This window comes from Protopterus annectens, chromosome 16.part0, assembly GCF_019279795.1.
Source record: "Protopterus annectens isolate FY-2018-M chromosome 16.part0, PAN1.0, whole genome shotgun sequence".
Lineage (NCBI taxonomy): Eukaryota > Metazoa > Chordata > Ceratodontiformes > Protopteridae > Protopterus > Protopterus annectens.
The window spans coordinates 176700535-176718672 of record NC_056750.1 but is presented as its reverse complement, the minus strand read 5'-3'; positions in this window follow the sequence as shown (position 1 = coordinate 176718672).

Genomic DNA, 18138 nt, shown 5'->3' with positions numbered 1-18138 from the left:
AGACATCTGTAGCAACTAGAAAGGCCACAGAAATACCACACAAAAAGAATCACAGGCCTAAAGCAGATGCCTTATGCTGACCATCTATAGAAACTCCAGCTATACTCTGTCGCATGTCGCCTATTCAGAGGCGATCTCTGCCTAACATACAAGACCATGTCAAACCCAGAGTTGTTGGACATGCTACACTTAAAGAAATCCCAATCCCTCCAAGCCACATGCTCCAGGGATCTTAACCTTGTCATTACGATGAATAGAACATGCTGGAGGGATAAGTTCCTGACCCAGAGACTCCACCTACTCTGGAATAGGCTGCCCATACATGTCAGGCAGAGCACCTCAATGGCCCTCTTCATAAGGAACCTTGATGATTGGATGGGAGGTAGGAAATTCACCCCAGGCATCACATCAGTAGCCCTGCTAGACAGGGGTCCAGGAAAGTAAATATTTGTGGGAAGCAATAGCCAGGGAATCATTATGGCTAGGCTTGTATAGGCCCTAGGGCTGATAGCCTAGTACCTACCTATGAAACTATGAATGGAGAACATTCTTTCTCCAATCAGCATGCCGATGTACTGGTCACCCATTCTCAAACCTCCTATAAATCATGGCATGAGGTACAGATCACACTGTCCTTAAATGACTGATTACATCAGTTAGTAATATCCTATGAATCATGGCATAAGCTATTTTTCACACTGCCCTTACATGATTAATTAAAAATTATTAATGCTCGATAAATCACGGCAAGGGCTAGGGTTCACACTGCCTTTGGGTACATCAGTTATTAACATCCCATAAATTATGGCATAAGCCAGGGGTCACACTGCCCTTACATGACTGGTTACATCGGTTATTAACATTCCATAAACCATGGCATGGGGAAGGGTTCACAATGCTATTACATGATTAGTTACATCAGTTATTAACATCCCATAAATCATGGCATGAACTAGGGTTCATACTGCCTTTACATGACTGGTTACATCAGTTAATGATGTCCCATAAATCATGGCATAGAATAAGGTTCACACTGCCAATAAATAATTGGGTTCAGCAGTTATTAATATCCCACAAATCATGGCATGAGCTAGGTTTCACACTGCCTTTACATGATTGGTTACATCAGTTATTAACATCCCTTGAATCTCAGCAAGGGCTAGGATTCACACTGCCCTTACATGACAGAATCAAAACTGAAATGGCCACATTTGTCCTGGGGTATTGAATTACAGCAACAGAAAGTATCTTCTAACTTTGGATGAATGCTTAATTCAGTAAAGGAAGGAAGGAAGAACAAAATATCTGTAGAGTGGCAACTTTGTCTGCATTGCCCCTCGCACTACATAAGTATTCTAGTAATGGTCACAAAACCTCAAAAAAGGCAAAATATATCTTTCCAAATAGCTCCCTTTCCGAAAAGTTATACAACTTCAGAGTCCCATAAATCATGGCATGATCTGGGGTTTGCATTGCCCTTACATGATTGTTTACATCAGTTATTAACATTCTATGAATCATGGCATGGGCTAGGGTTCACATTGCCCTTACCCCATTGGGTTACATCAGTTATTAACATTCCATAAATCATGACATGGGCTAGGGTTCAAACTGCCCTTACATGATTGATTGCATCAGTAATTAACGTCCCATAAATCATGGCATGATCTGGGGTTCACATTGCCCTTACATGATTGTCTACATCAGTTATTAACGACCTATGAATCATGGCGTGGGCAAGGGTTCTCACTGCCCTTATGTGATTGGTTACATTAGTTATTCACATCCCATAAATTATGGCATGATCTGGGGTTTAAACTGCCCTTACATGATTGGTTTCATCAATTATTAACATGCAGTAAATTTTAGTGAGGACGAAGTCATAGGCAGCCCTTGCATGATCAGTATTGTTGGTCCATAAATCATGATTGGGACTGTAGTCATCAGCACACATGAATCAAGGTTGGGGTTATGGCATGGGCTGCCCTGGCAGAATTTTATCATCCCTAAAGTCACAGCTGACATAAAGCCTAGACTGACCTGCAACTACACTTAGAAGCCCATAAGTCAAGGGAGGGATGGAGGCACAAGCTGCCATCTTCCACACCCTTCATTTGCTCTACCATGTTAAATACCACAGCATTATAATGGGTAATTGGATAAGTCAGATTATGTGCCGCTTGGGTTTCCATCCTGATAAGAATAAGACTTGTATTTGGGTACAAAAGACAAATTGCTGTTAAACTGTATCAGTCATATTTCCCAGGATATGAGCATTTATAATTAGAGCCTGACCTTTAAAAACCATAATTGAGGTCCAGAAATAGGAAGCATTTCTCATTTGCCACAACTTTTCTGCATATGCTAGACTCCATGTGGTTAATGACACATATTGCTTGTGTGAACTTAATTTTATAATTTCATAGTCTATGCATTCAATAAACATCTCTAACGTTTTTAAAAAAGTACAACTATGTACAGTCAGGGTAAACATAACAGCAAAAGTTCCAGCACACTGTATGAACCATAACAGTTAAGAGGTAGTTTGGCATGTTACAATCACTGTTTCTGTATCTCAACATGCTGCAAGCAGGATCATGGTGTTGGAAGAAAATGCACAGCATAGCAAAGAAAAAAGTGGTAAGGTATTTAAAGTATGTGTGTGTGAGTGTGTGTGCGTGTGTGTGTGTGTGTGTGTGTGTGTGTGTGTGTGTGTGTGTGTGTGTGTGTGTGTGTGTGCTGTGAATGCCTGTGTGTGTGTGTTGTGAATGCCTGTGTGCGTGTGTGTGTGTGTGTGTGTGTGTGTGTGTGTGTGTGTGTGTGTGTGTGTGTGTGTGTGTGTGTGTGTGTGTGTGTGTGTGTGTGTGTGTGTGTGTGTGTGTGTGTGTGTGTGTGTGTGTGTGTGTGTGTGTGGTTCAGTGTGATAAGGCCTTTTTCAATATAATCAAAACTGAAATGGCCACATTTGTCCTGGGGCATTGAATTACAGCAACAGAAAGTATCTTCTAACTTTGGATGAATGCTTAATTCAGTAAAGGAAGGAAGGAAGAATAAAATATCTGTAGAGTGGCAACTTTTTCTGCATTGCCCCTCTCACTACATAAGTATTCCAGTAATGGTCACAAAACCTCAAAAAGGCAAAGGCAAAATATATTGTTCCCTTTCCTAAAAGTTGTACAACTTCAGAAGTAGACTAATTATTAAACAGGGCAGGGTGGAGAATATGACTTTCCTGCATCAAAGATGAGAGTGTTGTCCGTTGAAAGAAAATGTTTTTTTAATATACTTTTACCATGGGTGAATTTTATGGCTTTGGAAAGAAAACCAAAAACTACCAGTAATCCAACAGTTGTGATTAACACAACTTTATTAAAAAGGATTTTAATAAAGTGCTGTTATTCACATCTGTTATATCTCTGGTACTTTTTTGGATTTTTTTTTTCACTGTGGTTCTTATCAGTCTTTACCATAAATTCCCATCTTCACATACCTGCTCCTTCTTGTGGAGTTTTATAGCATTTGCCATGACTGGTCTTTGTAATTCACCCTTTTCAGAGTTGGCCTTGTAAATATAAGCGTATCAAACATAATATCTCATTTGCTTTCATTTAATTTTCAGTGATAAGAAATCTAGACTTAAACTGCAAGAAATATTGCAGTTTACTTAAACACATCACTGCAGACAACAGGTAGAGGCATTCTAAATGAGTTTATTGCCATGTTATTTATAATGCACACATTAATTACTGAATGTGGTAGTTTTGGTATTTATGATTATTTTTTGAATTGGGCAAATGTTAGAAAATACATTTTCAAACTCCTACCACTACTGCTACAATGTTTACTAGAAAACCATGTGAATGGTGAAAAACAAATCACAGTGCCTGGCAGCTACACAACAAAGTAAAATAGAAGTTCATTATGACAGGGATTCACAAACGATCATCCATAGTTCTAGTTTGCAAGCACATGCTACTTATAATTAAAATGCATTGAAGCTTTTGGTCATTTACAGTAAGAAGCTGATTGTTTCTCAGATACTTATCTTTGTCCCAGGAGGGCAAAAGTATAGCAATAGAAAATATCTTCTAACTGTGGTTGAGTTTAATAGTTGGTAATGTTTCTGTATTTCTCAAGGACCTTTGTAAGAGTTAGAAAGAAATTATTAGAATACCAAAGTTGAACTAATAATGTACTTTGTTGTATATAAGTAAATGTAAGTATTGCATGCTGGGGTATGGGGTACTAGATATGCATTATAAAAAGGACCATTCCTGTTCCCACTCTCAGTTCTCAATCTCTCATTCTTTCTCAGGTTTTTCTAAACTATTGTTATATGTACATATACATATATATATATATATATATATATGGGTCTACCAGATAATATCGAAAGCCAACATCATCGAAGGCGGATTCATTGAGACGACATCCATGAAAACCCACTTCATCAACAGACTGGATGAACAAAATTTGTCCCAGGGTTAGAACTAAGTAACCCGAACAAACACAAAAGCAACAGTGGGACACTCAAAACCCATCCAGGTGGGGGGCTATGCCCCGCACACTCCCCAATGTGAGGGCTGTGCCTCCTAATTAAATATACCAACTCCAAGATTGCACTACACTTTGGGAAAGGGCAAAGTTCACCTTCACAGATAACAGGTTACTTACCCGGTCTGTCAATGAGGTGGGTTTTCGTGGATGCCATCTTGATGAATCCTTCTTTGACAATGTTGGCTTTCAATATCAGTTAGACCTATATATGTAGAACAAAATCCTTTCTGGGGTAAGTGACCTGTTAGCCATGAAGGTGAAATTGCCCTTTCCCAAACTGTAGTGCGATCTCTGAGTTAGTATATTTAATTGGGGGTGCAGTCCACCACCTGGATGGCTTTTGTGTGTTCTGATGTTGGTTTTGTGTGTGTTTGGGTGACTTAGTACTTAGCCTGGGAAGGATTTCATTCAGCTGGTCTGTCAATGAAGTGGGTTTTCGTGGATGTCGTCTCTGTTTCTCTGTTATTTAAGCCACTGGGTATACTAGCCAAAGGCCCATTTCAGCCATGATCTGGCTATTTTGAGCAAAAATAAATGCAGAGAAATAAATTTAATGAAGAAAGAAATACAAATTGTACTTATGAAAAGAGGTACAAAACAGCTTTTCTGCATTACTGTATGCATATACAACACACAGAGAACAAGTTTTAGCAATTTAAAGGAATATTTTCATTTTCACATAGTTTCTAACCATTCAATAACAAAAGTGTAAAGAAATGGCATAATATTAATACTGGTAGTTCAGCCTCAGTAACTTTAAAAAAAATTCTGCTTATATAACTCAAAACAATGCTCATGGAACTTGATCTGGAAAGTTAGCAGAGAAGTTCATCACATTGATCATTGTTGTAGTAGCCTTAACTATATAGGTTATATTCTGCTAAAGATATAACAACTAGCCAGCTTCCTAAGCTTCACGTGCACCTTCACACACCTGAAGAAAAAGAGTGGTTTTGGTGCCAAGCCCTTCAGAGATTTCCTGTCTCTAAAGCATGCTCTTCATGTCAGCTTTTGAGGTTCAACGGTCAGCTAACACTTTTCATTGTTTGGCAAATACGTTCCTTTGGGGGGAAAGTCCTTCAACTTGTTATTTTTATGTCTAAAACTATTTTTTTCTGTTAAATGAGTTACTTTATGCTCTTTTTATAGACTATCGTGTGACTTTTAGTAACATTTAAAAATGTAGTGTTACTTTTTTACATTTATGAAAAAAGCTGTTAAAAGAAATTTAAAACTACTTCTTTGTTAAAAGATATCTTCTTTTTGTGGCTGCGGTAAGTGCTCAAAATGATTTTTACTATATTTCTTGATGAAAAGGGTCACTTATTTACTACTTACCTGTTTTACTGTTTATTGCTGCCAGGATTCCCTGGATGTCTGACATAATTTTTGGTTTTATCATGGAACAACCTAACAGTTCCAAGTTCTTCCTTCAGATTGCCACAAAAAAAAAAAAAATAGAAAAAAGAAAATTAGTGAACAGCCTTTGCCAGCACAGCAGGTTGCTAAAGTGCCTCACTTCCAGATGTATGGCTCTCTTATAGCCATTACTGGTTCCTCAGACCATTCATTTTTTTCTTGGCTCTCTCTGGTGTAGTCCCTATAACTTCCATGGACTGGAGGTTAGACAAATCCTCTGCAGCTGTCATAGTGCTCTTGGTGGGTGAGAAAGAACCACTATTGTCAGTTCTGGGAGAAGAATCAGTCAATACCCCTCAGCTTAGCCAAGATTTTATGTCTTTCCAAAGGGAGGTTTTTCCTAGCAAAAGTTGGTTTGCTTCTTTAGAAACTCCTGTCAAAAAGAAGCAAAAATTTAGACACATGTCTTCTCCTGCCTCAGTTATTTTAGACAAAAGTGATTTATTGGGATTAGCACAATGTTTAATTCAGGCTCTTGACTGTTCCAATTCAGCAGCTGTTTCTGGAAAGAGAAAAATGGCATTCTTCATTTTCTGAAGAAGTTCCTGATTTTGATCAAGAAAATGATTGCAAAAAGGAGAACTTCTGTTTTTCTCCTCAGGTTTCTGATTTGGATTCCAATGAATATGTGGTTTGTGACAGTCCCACTGAAGGATTCTCTTTTTCTGAAATTATTTCCAGAACTGATGAGTTGCTTCAGAGGGAACATAATGACATTCCACTTCTCTGAAGAAGTATTAAGATTTATCACAACTAGATTCTTCTGAATCTACATCAATTCCTCCAGTTCTTTCAGTATTGGAGGATGTATTTGTTCTCTCCTGTAACTTGCCTAACAACAATGCTGGTGCCCCAAGAAAGCAGACAGATTGTATAAAGTCCCTCAATTATAAATGTTTATATATTAATCCCAGCTCAGACCCAGTGGTTATTTTTCTGGTGAATTTAGGTTAATCTGTGACTTTTTGAAAAGGGTTGGATTCTATAAGTATTCAAAAGGCAACATTTCAGTCATTTGTGTATACCTTTACAAAGCATGAAAACTAGATTCCTTTTCCAGGTCTAGGTCAGGCCTTGTTAGGATCATTCACCAGGAGTTCCTGGATCCTAATCCTTCCTTCTCCCAGCCAGATTAAGCTATGGTAATCGACCCACATAGCTAAGACTGCTGCAGCAGTAACCCTCTGAATTAAGTATAGTGGTGTAAATCAACTGACAATAACTGTAGACATTTGAATGATCAGTGCTGCAGTAGCCACTCCCTCCTTCCATTCCCCTTATTTTTGAATGTTTTTGTCTCCAGAGTAAGGACTTATGACTTTAGTTTCCTAGTACTGACCTTGTCAGGGTCCTAGCCTCACTGTTTCAGTTGGTATAAAAGCTCTGACAGGCTTTGCACTGAAACCACTCTTTTTCTTCAGCTTAGCTTGAGAAGAATAACAGCTTAGGCACACGGAAAGTGCCCTTGAAGCTTTGGAAGCTTTCCAATTGTTATATCCCATGCAGGATGTAACCCAAATATCTTAGGCTACAGCAGCAATCCTCAATTGAACATTTACCATTATGGTAAGTGTGCTTACATAACTGTATTTCTTCTGTCACCTGACTTCACCTAGAAGATTACCGCAGCACACAAACCACAGTTTTGAGAATGCTTTTAGTAGTGTCACTTCATGATGGTCCTTCATGAGTTATATGGTCATTATTTCTTCCTAAATTACAAGAGATGGATCATAAATTAACATTCGAGGTTGAAGTGGACTTAAAAGCTGATGAGTAAATCTGTACTAAAACTGATGGTAATCAGGTTTCTGTTTCTGTCACTGATAGCCAGTTTATTTTTTGAAGCAACGGGCAATGGCGTGTTCTAGAGTCTGCTAGAGTGGTAAACTTGCACACTTTGTGTACTGCTGTTTACAGTAATTTGTTGTCTAAAGAGTGCAGTGAGATGACAGATATGGCAAATTCAAGCTCTGACAAAAATATACTTTTGTATAAATGTTTTTTTTTTCTAACAAAAACAAATTATAATTTTTTAGTTGAGTTTCACTGGATGGAGTACAGTATACTCAGAGCTCTCAATAAGCAACATAAATGTCATAGCAGGGTCTATGTGTACTCCCAAGTATTTGTATTCATTGACCTCGTTAATTATGTTATTCAGCCAGTCATTAAATTCAAATGGGGCTACATCTACTTTTATTTTATTTATTTAACATTTATTTACCAGGATAGTCTGAATGGACAACACGTGTCCGTTCTCAGCAGAGTCCTGGGGAGAAAAACTCCATAAGTTTACAGACAGAAGAAAAATTTATAAAAGAAACATTACAGAGTAGTAGCATACAGACTGTAGACTATACAGCCGTAAGTATAGAATAAGAGGATATTCCCCCTTTTGGTTGAAAATACAAGTATGCAAAATATACAATGGGAGTAGATAAGAACCTGGTAGAGCATTGCAAGATATTTCACGACTGATGTTTAAGTTTCCATATAGACATTCAAGCAAATATACATGTAAGAGCATATACACGGATACACAGATATATGTATATATATATATATATATATATATATATATATATATATATATATATATATATATATCCATATATAAAATCAAAAAACAAAGTAGACTGTGTGGATAAACCGGAAATGCTGGTTTAATTAAATAAATGCAATGGTGAGCGCTTTCGCAGTCAAGCTGCTTCCTCAGACAATTTAAACTGACAAATTCAAACATTTAAATACACTCCCCACACAATGACATCACATCAATATTTAAAGATACAACATCAAAAATGTGAGTATCAAGAATATATATATAAATACAAAGAGTTGTTGGTTTCTTTGTATTTAGTGCTCTTTACATATATATTTTCTACAGATATATATATATATATATATATATATATATATATATATATATATATATATATATATATACACATACATACACACACACACATATACATATATATATATATATATACACACACACACACACACACACATATATATATATATATATATATATATATATATATATATATATATATATATATATATATATATATATATATATATATATATATATATATATATATATATGTGCACACACACACACACACACACACACACACACACACACATGTATATACACTCATATATAGGTTATTGCTCATACATGGATAGGTATAGTTAGCTGGTGTTGTTTGTGTTGTACAGGGCAGATGGGATGTAGAAATAGTGAGTGGATGAGGCTTCAGGAGGTCAATTACAGTTGCATAGATGATTGGTGAAGAGGTATGTTTTATGCAGGCTGTTGAAGGAGGGTGTGGAGTTTTGTAGTCTAAGGTCAGGGGGAAGGTTGTTCCATATTTTTGCTATTTCATAGGCAAATATTGATTTCTCTGAGTTGTTTTTGCATGTGATGGTTTCAATTAAGGCTTTGTTGGAGGACCAAAGTTGTCTTTTTGAATTGTAGAAGTTCAGCATTCCAGTTAGGTCAGGGGTTTTCTCGGGATAGTACAGAACTAGATGAGCTAGGCGAGTTCCTATTATGTTATCGAACTTCAACAAGTTCGAACCCTATATGGTCGAAACCATATAGTCCAACTTGCTGAAGTTCGAACAAAGAAATAAAAAGATGCAACAGTAAACTAACTGTTGCAAGCAAGGGGGCCAGCCCCCCTGAACCCCCCACATCCCCTGCTCTTTAAATATACCAACTCCGAGACCGCACTATAGTGTGGAAAAGGAATATTTCCCTTTACTGCACTGTAGTACGATCTCAGAGTTGGTATATTTAAAGAGCAGGGGTGTGGGGGGTTCAGGGGGGCTGGCCCCTTGTTTGCAACAGTTAGTTTACTGTTGCATCTTTTTTTTTTTCCCGTGTTCGAAGTTTTGAAACTTTGAACAGATAAGTTCGATATTGTCATGTTCGAAGTTTCAAAACTTTGATCACATAATAGGAACTTGAGCTAGGCTGAGTTAATGGTACCTTAATAAGTTTGGAAATTTAAGCCGTTGAGCAAAGCTTATAGGGAAAGGCAGTGTGGGATCGTGGTTTGGCATTGGTAGCGAATCTAGCGATTTTGTTGTAACAGATGGAAAGTTTATTAAGGTCAGTTTTGTAAAGATTAGTTAGAATCGGGAATGCATAAAGTAGAGTAGATACCTGGGGTATATTGTCTATTTCCCATCCATAGATTTAAATTGCATTTAAATGTGGACAGGGGTGACTTTTGTTTTAGGTGGATGGGGGGGGGCTGTTCCAGAGCAGTGGTATCCTCTATGAGATATACCTGTCCCTCAAACTGTTCTGTTGATGTTACTGAAGAGGTACATATCCCTAGATCAAGTATTTCTGATGATATTTGACTTGCTCATGTGCAGTAAATCCTTCAATACTGGGTCAGATGATTCCTTGTATGCTATCACAAGTCATCTATTAGCAATCGTTAGGATAACAAGTATAGTGGCAGAACTTTTAGTCAGTCCATGCAGAACATATTGTTTAGGACTTGTATCCATTTAGTAAGGTATCTCTGTGGGCATTTCAGTTGTTGTGTATGTCTGGATAGATACATGCCAAAGAAGGCATTATAGACAATGACTGGCCTAATGAGAGCTGATTAAAGAGAGACAATGGCATCCCTAGATTTAGATAACAGCCCCTTTGTTCATATGCTGTGCAATATAGAAAGATTTTCTTATGACAATGGACACATGCCCATCTTAAAGAAAGAATTAGGTAATTATAAGGGTACATGTAAATTCCAACATGGAACAACTGTGGGCACATTTCTTGAAGGCCACTATGCTATAAACTTGGTACTAATCTATAAGCCTAGGAATCCAGCCTATTCTTCAAGTGATACTTCTCTGGAGAAACAGTGACACAGCCATAAGAAGCTATGTCAGCATACACATTCTGTTTAGTTTTAGTTTTGATTTTCATTTTTATTCTTATTTGTGTATTTATTTTGTCTTTGATGGCATTGCTTTTAATGTATTGTTTATATGTTGAAGTGTTTTCCATAGGTAATTTCTATAATTATCTTTTCCAAAGCCATTTAGTTTATAATGTGTTTTGGTTTTATTTTTCTAATATGACTGACATAGGCAATACTTCTCCCAGTACTGGATTTTATCTAAAACAGTTTTTGGCAAATTCCTGTGCTCTTCCCCAAACCCAGCTGCCACTATGTCTTCCATACTCTTTTGCACTGCTGGCTCTCAGCCTAACTTAGTGTAAAAAAATGTTTCTACACCATCAGGCATTCAAAGCAATTTGCAGTAAGAATGAAATGGGTGAAATGCAGAATCTACTATTCCTGGCACAATGTAGATTTAGTTTGACCCCATCAAAATATACAGCTGCTCCTGGCCTTTTGTAGTTTGCAGGAGCTGCTCTAGTATTAGTGTGCTGTCTCTGATCTCTGGAGTGAATCCAAACAAAATCCAAGGCATCCTTTGAAATCTACAGAAACATAAGTATTTTTATTCACTGTACTGCATGTTTATACTTTGTATTACTGAATTGTGCCTATGTTTAACTGTTTTAGCCATTTTAACTGTTTTGCGGTTTCACTGTTTCAACTGTTTGCTGTTTGAGACTGTTTTTCCTGCAGCTTGTATTTTCTAGTACTTGTGTATTTTTATAACACAGGCTAAATTCAGATTTGCTGAATCTAGACTGTTTGGCATTATCTGAGCACTAAAACCAGCCATCTTACATTAGGAAGGCCCCCTGCACCCTTGTGGAAGAAGACTATAGCAAAGGACCCACCTGAGTTGGAGATTGTTGGAATAAAGCTCAGTACTGAGCATTGCTATTGGCCAGCTTGTTTGAAAATTGCTTAACTTAGTTTGTATTTAGGCAGCACATTTGCAAGGGCCTGTGCTCAGGTTACAGGAGCTGCTGTAGGATTGATGTGCTCTGTCTGATCTCTGGAGTGAATCCAAATGAAATCCAAGGCATCCTTTGAAATCTACAGAACTATACTACATTTTTAAACTGTGTATTACTGAATTGCCACCTACTTTTAACTGTTTTAGCCATTTTAACTGTTTTGCTGTTTCACTGTTTCAACTGTTTACTGTTTGAGACTGTTTTTCCTGCACTTTGTATTTTCTAGTATGTGTGTATTTTATAGCACAGGCTATATTCAGATTTGCTGAATCTAGACTGTGCACTAAAACAGCCATCTTACATTAAGAGGGCCCCCTGCACCCTTGTGGCAGAAGAGTGTAGCAAAGGACCCATCTGAGTTGGAGATTGTTGGAATAAGACTCAGTATTGAGCATTTCCATTGGCCAGCTTGTTTGAAAATTGCCCAACATGTTTTAAAAAAGTGTTCTCACAGTTGCTACATAAGCCCCATGTTTGAGTGGGTTTGCGCCTGTTTTAACACAGCTCCATAGAGTTTGCCACTGTTCTACTATCTTCATCTGAGCAATCCGAGGCATCTGTTTGCACATAGTGCACCTTTGCACAGCACCACACAGTGGAGGTTCCCATTGGCAGTTATAGACACAAAAGCTAAAGGAGATTTATTTTCCCTTAGAAGCTGCCAGTGCTCCAACTCAGGAGTGCCTTAAACTGCACTTAGCTGCTCAGAGACACCTAAGCTGGGCTTTCTACAGCATTTGCCACTTTAATTGAAATCTCCTAATCCCTAATAGTCTCGTACCCCTTGAGAGCCCCATTACTATAGCTCCAGCATTAAGCCCCCAGTTAAACCTTACCCCTAGTATTCTGGATGGTCAGTTATCCTCCATTTCTCCTGCCAAGCTGATTGACATGGATATCCTGAAGCAGTCTAGCAATTGCCTCATGTACGCTGACATCCCACTACTTCTAAATCAATCAAGCTCAATTTGTGATAGATGCATATACACTACGAATTTGGAATCCTTGCTCTCTCTCATTCACAGAACAGTAAACAGGTTGTCAGCCCACATACTACACTTGCTCAAACCATGCTCTCAACACATAAACCATCATACATGGAGGTACTCCTCAGAAATTTAGCTAAACAACAGAGACCTCTGAAACACAAACATGTTATACCTAATATACTGCCTACAGCACTCAATACACATAAAACCACAAGCACAAGTGTCTCACCAAACAAGCCCTAAGGCAAAGTACATGTAAACCATATGTTTTGGGCATAGGCAACTCCATAGTGGGACACACAGATGTTCCACTCACCAGGCTGGACAAGGAGAAGGTTACGGTCAGCTGTTTGTCGGTTGTCAGGATCTGCCAGATCATACATGCACTCAAGTCTCTCCACAACAAGTACCATTATGACTCTGTCATAGTTCATGTTGGTGTGAAGGACTTAAGATGTACCTCACTGGAATATATAAAGAGAGACATGACTGAGCTCTCTGAATATGTGTCTCATGCAGGTATGTCCCTAGCCTTGAGCAGCATGCTATCTTCACCTAAGAAGATATCACACTTTAAAAAAATGATTGACTTCACAATTGGCTTAGTTTCTGGTGTCATTCTAAGGGGTCCAGTACCTGTCAGCCTGGGATGACATGGTAGACAGACTGCGCTGCTTTGCCAGAGATAGTCTTCATCTGTCACTTCTGGGATTTCAGTTACTGGCTAAAGCTCTTGCCTCCCCCATAGTACCTTTTTTAGGCAATGTCACAACAAGAAAAATTCCTGATGTAAAAATATCTTCAAAAAACAACCTCAGGGTTATGCTGCTGAGTGCTAGGAGTCTAAACCTAAAACTGCACTCACTGGAAGCAGCCGTCACCTTAGAAGATGCTGACATCTGTGCAGTCACAGAGACCTGGTTTAAGGCCACGGAAAGCACCTTGGCCATACCCGGTTATAATGCCTTCCACACATTTTGCCCACAAACTGAAAGTGCAAGAAATAAAGGAAATGGAGTATCAATATTTATCAAAGATAAATAGACCTCTAGATTGGGTAAACAAAGCGATTCCCTTAACTAATCCAGCTCCAACTGACTGTAGGTAAGACCCCTCTCTAAGTTATTGCCAGTTATAGGACCCCCTTCATGAACCAGTATACCCACATTACATACTTGGATCTACTTGAATCAGTCAAGATACGACCAAATACCCTGGTTTTAGGTGACTTTAACTACTCATCCATAGATTGAGTAAATTGTATATGTATATGTACTAACACACTTGCCCAAAGGTTCTTGGACTTCATCAACTCCAGTGCCCTGGACCAGTTGGTTGACACCCCCACAATGGGGCCAAACATTCTGGAACTAGTGTTCACTAACACGGTTGATCATTAGACCACCCCATGTGTGTGGCCCTCGCTAGTGAGGTCTTATTATAAATCATTCTCATGGGAAGTAACATTAACGTCTGACCACTCAGTACCAGAAACTAGACAAAAAAATTCTCCAAAGCCAATTACAACCTAATACATGACAGCATGAATAGCTCCATAGCCCCTGCCCTCACTGATGGACACCTATACTGGGAAATACATGAATACCTTGTATAAGCATCTATACAAATGCATTGACAAAGCCATATCTAATAGGACCAAAACAAGATCCTCAAGAAAGAACATCCCTGCCTGGTGGACATCTACCATTAACAGGTTATAAAATAACAGAACAAAATTGCTGTCCAAGAGCAGGAAAGAACGGTCTCTGAATTGGAAGCATTCCCCCCTTGGCTTAAACAAGCAAATAAGATACATTGCAAGGCATTCTAAAGCTAGCTATGACTCCAAATCAGCCTCCTTCATTGAAGATAACCATAAGGCCTTCTTTAACTATGTCAGAAACCTTAAAGGAAAAACCCAGATCTGCACAGAACTGGTTGTTAATGGCAACACATATATTAAACCCACATAAATAGCCAACCTGCTAGCTGAGAGTTTCAGTGAAAACTTCTCCCCTCTGTTCCCACCACATATCCCCCAAAGCATTCCTACCACCTGCCCTCCATCTAGTATCTTCAAAGAGCAGGCCATGAAATCTCTCTCCAAAGCCATAAACACAGCCTCTATGGGACCTGATAATATCCCACACTGTGTTTTTATTTTATTTATTTAACAGGAAAATCCGACTTGGAACAAAGCCAATTTTCAGCAGAGGCCCAGGGCAAAACACTCTAGACACATGTCTTTGTAACTTGGGAGGAAACTGGAACACCCGGAGAAAATCCACACGAACACAGGGAGGACATGCAAACTCCACACAGAAGGCACCTCAGCTGAGAATCACACCGCAGAAACTCTTGCTGTGAGGTGACAACACTACCATTGCACCACTGTGCCATCTAGCGTTCTAAATGGATTAAAACAGGAACTAGCTGTACCACTGGGTATTCCTCTTAACCACAATCTAAGCACTGGTTTTGTACCTGCTGAATGGAAAACAGTAACTATCATCCCATTACATAATGGAGGTGCCTCCAGAGACCCTGGGAACTATAGACCCGTAAGTCTGACCAGCTTAATTTGCAAGGCTGTGGAGAGAATAATCATGGACCTTATCAACACAGATATAGGACACCTCCAAATTCTTGATCTGACTCAGGTTGGCTTTGTTAAAGGGAGATCCTGCCTCTTGATCTTGGTGGACTTCTTTGAGACAGTCACCAAAGCACTGGACAAAGGCAACTCCATGCATATGGCTTACATGGACCTGGCCAAGGCCTTTGACACTATTACCCACTCAAGCATCATTGATAAACTTACCCAGCTGGAAATAAACCTGTATATTGTCAGGTGGGTTGCAAACTGGCTCACTGATAAAACACACAGAGTCAAAATACATGACTCTACCTCCACCAACAGACCTGTAACCAGTGGTATTCCACAGGGATTGGTGCTGAGGCCCCTATTGTTTGAACTCTACTTCTCAGATGTACAGACTAAAGCAAAAGCCCTATTGCTGACAAAGTTTGCTATTGATTGCAAACTGGGTGCAGTCATTGAGTCCTAAATGATGTCAACATCCTACAAAAGGGACTTACACAGGCAAATGTCTGGTGTCAAAATCATGGGTTAAAACTCAATGCAAAAAATGCATTATCATCCCCTTTGGTGAAGGTGATGTCCCTGCTGATAACCACATTAACAACAACACTTTAAGCACACAGTCAGTGGTTAGAGGTTTGGGCACACAGGTTGACAGCAACCTTTCCTTTGACCACCATGTCTCCACATTGGTAAGAAAGGCTTTCTTCATTGCCCACTTCATAAGTAAGGGCATTGCATCCAGAACAAAAGTGGTTATAACCCCCCCCCCTGTACTCCTCACTCATCAGGCCAATAATAAAGTACAATGTTACCTTTGGTATGTACCTTACCAGGCACCTGCAGCAACTGGAAAAACCTCAGGGGTTTCTTAAAAAGAAAATTCAGGGTCTTCAGCATATGTCGTTGACAGACTGAAATCACTGTCACAATACTCTGTGTCTTACGGACTACTCAGAGGTGACCTCTGCCTTGCATATGAAATTATTTCAGATCCTGCTCTAATGGAAATGCTGCACATTTGTAAATCAAATGGAATAAGATGCACTCAGGCTAGGGAAATGAACCTCGTATGTGACATCAACAGGACTTGCTGGAGAGACAGATATGTATCTCAGAGGTTGCCTCTCCTCTGGAACAAACTTCCAGTTCAGGTGAAGCAGAGCTCCTCGCTGATCCTATTTAAGTGTAATTTGGATGACTGGATGGGAAATCGCAAATTTACCCCGGGAGTTTCACCTGTGTCCCTCTTGGATAGGGGCAGTAGTTGTTGACTTAGTTCTACTTAATACCTTGATATTCTTGGGAACAGGGGTTGTACTTGGCTAGGATTGTATGGACCCAAGGGCCATTAGCCTAGTAACCTCCCATGACCCTATGATCCTATGATCTGTACTCAGTTTCTTTCCATGTGCCTTCAGTTTTGCATTCCATTTTCCTATTCTTTGCTGAAGTTCTTGTTCAATGTCTGCCTGTAATGCCACATTGTCACCAGACAGCAGCTTTATTGATCTGACCCCTACAACCTATTTACTAATGCAGTTCATCACCAGTATGAACAGCAGTAGGCTCAGAACAGAACTCTGATATAAATCTCCCACTGGGAACCCCACTGTGAGTCCTAACGATCTTCATACTTGACTCATTAGGTCCCCGTACATAGCCTGCACTAATTATACCAATGTTTCTGGGATGTCAAACTATTGCAGGCCTGCCCAATCAGCTTTACTGGGAAATTGTCATATGCTTTCAACAAGTTTAGGAATGCCCAGCTAGACTCTTACCTCATCTTTAGTTTCTTCTCAACTATCGGTCTCAATGCAAACATCAAGTCGCTTGTGCAGCATCCTCATCTGAATACAAACTGCTCATCTCCAAATCTTACTTTCTACTACTCTGCATATTCATGCATCAATCACCCTCTCCAGAATTTTCATGCAGTGTAACAGGAGTTTGATACCCCTACACTGCTGGCAGTTGTAAATGTCCCCTTTGTTCTTGTACACTAGCACTAATATGCTTATTCTCCAGTCATCTGCAATACACCTTTCACTCTATACTACTATGAGTACCCTCAGGAGTTATTTCTCCCCTCACTCACCCAGCATCTTGACCATTTCTGCCATGACCTCATATGAGCCTGCTGCCTTCCTTGACTTTTATTTTCTTTAGTGATATTCTTACTTCCTCTATGGTGGGTTCCTCCTCTTCTTTCATTGCAGGCTGTGTCTGGGACATTACAGCTTTTGTGGGGCTTTCTTGTATGAACAGTGTCTGATTACTAACCTCTTTATTTTTCTGCCTTTGCCTTGCAACCTACTGAGTCACTTTTCTGAAGCTGGTAGAGTGTCTCTGATACCTTGGTCTTGCTATTGCTACAGCTAATCCTAGGATATTTGTTAAGAACCAGTATTCCTTCTTAGCCTAATCTCTCTTTTTCTATCTCCCGCATTTTTCTACTCTCCTTTTTTTTCTTTTGATGACTTCCTGAACTTCTGCATTCTAACACCAGTTTCATTATGCGCCTTATTTTCATATCTGGCACAGCTGCATATCTGTTCTATAGTCCTCACACACACACACATGCACACATGCTGTTTATTAAGCACTGCCATTCCTCTTCAAATTCACCTATTTCATTTTTTTCTGAG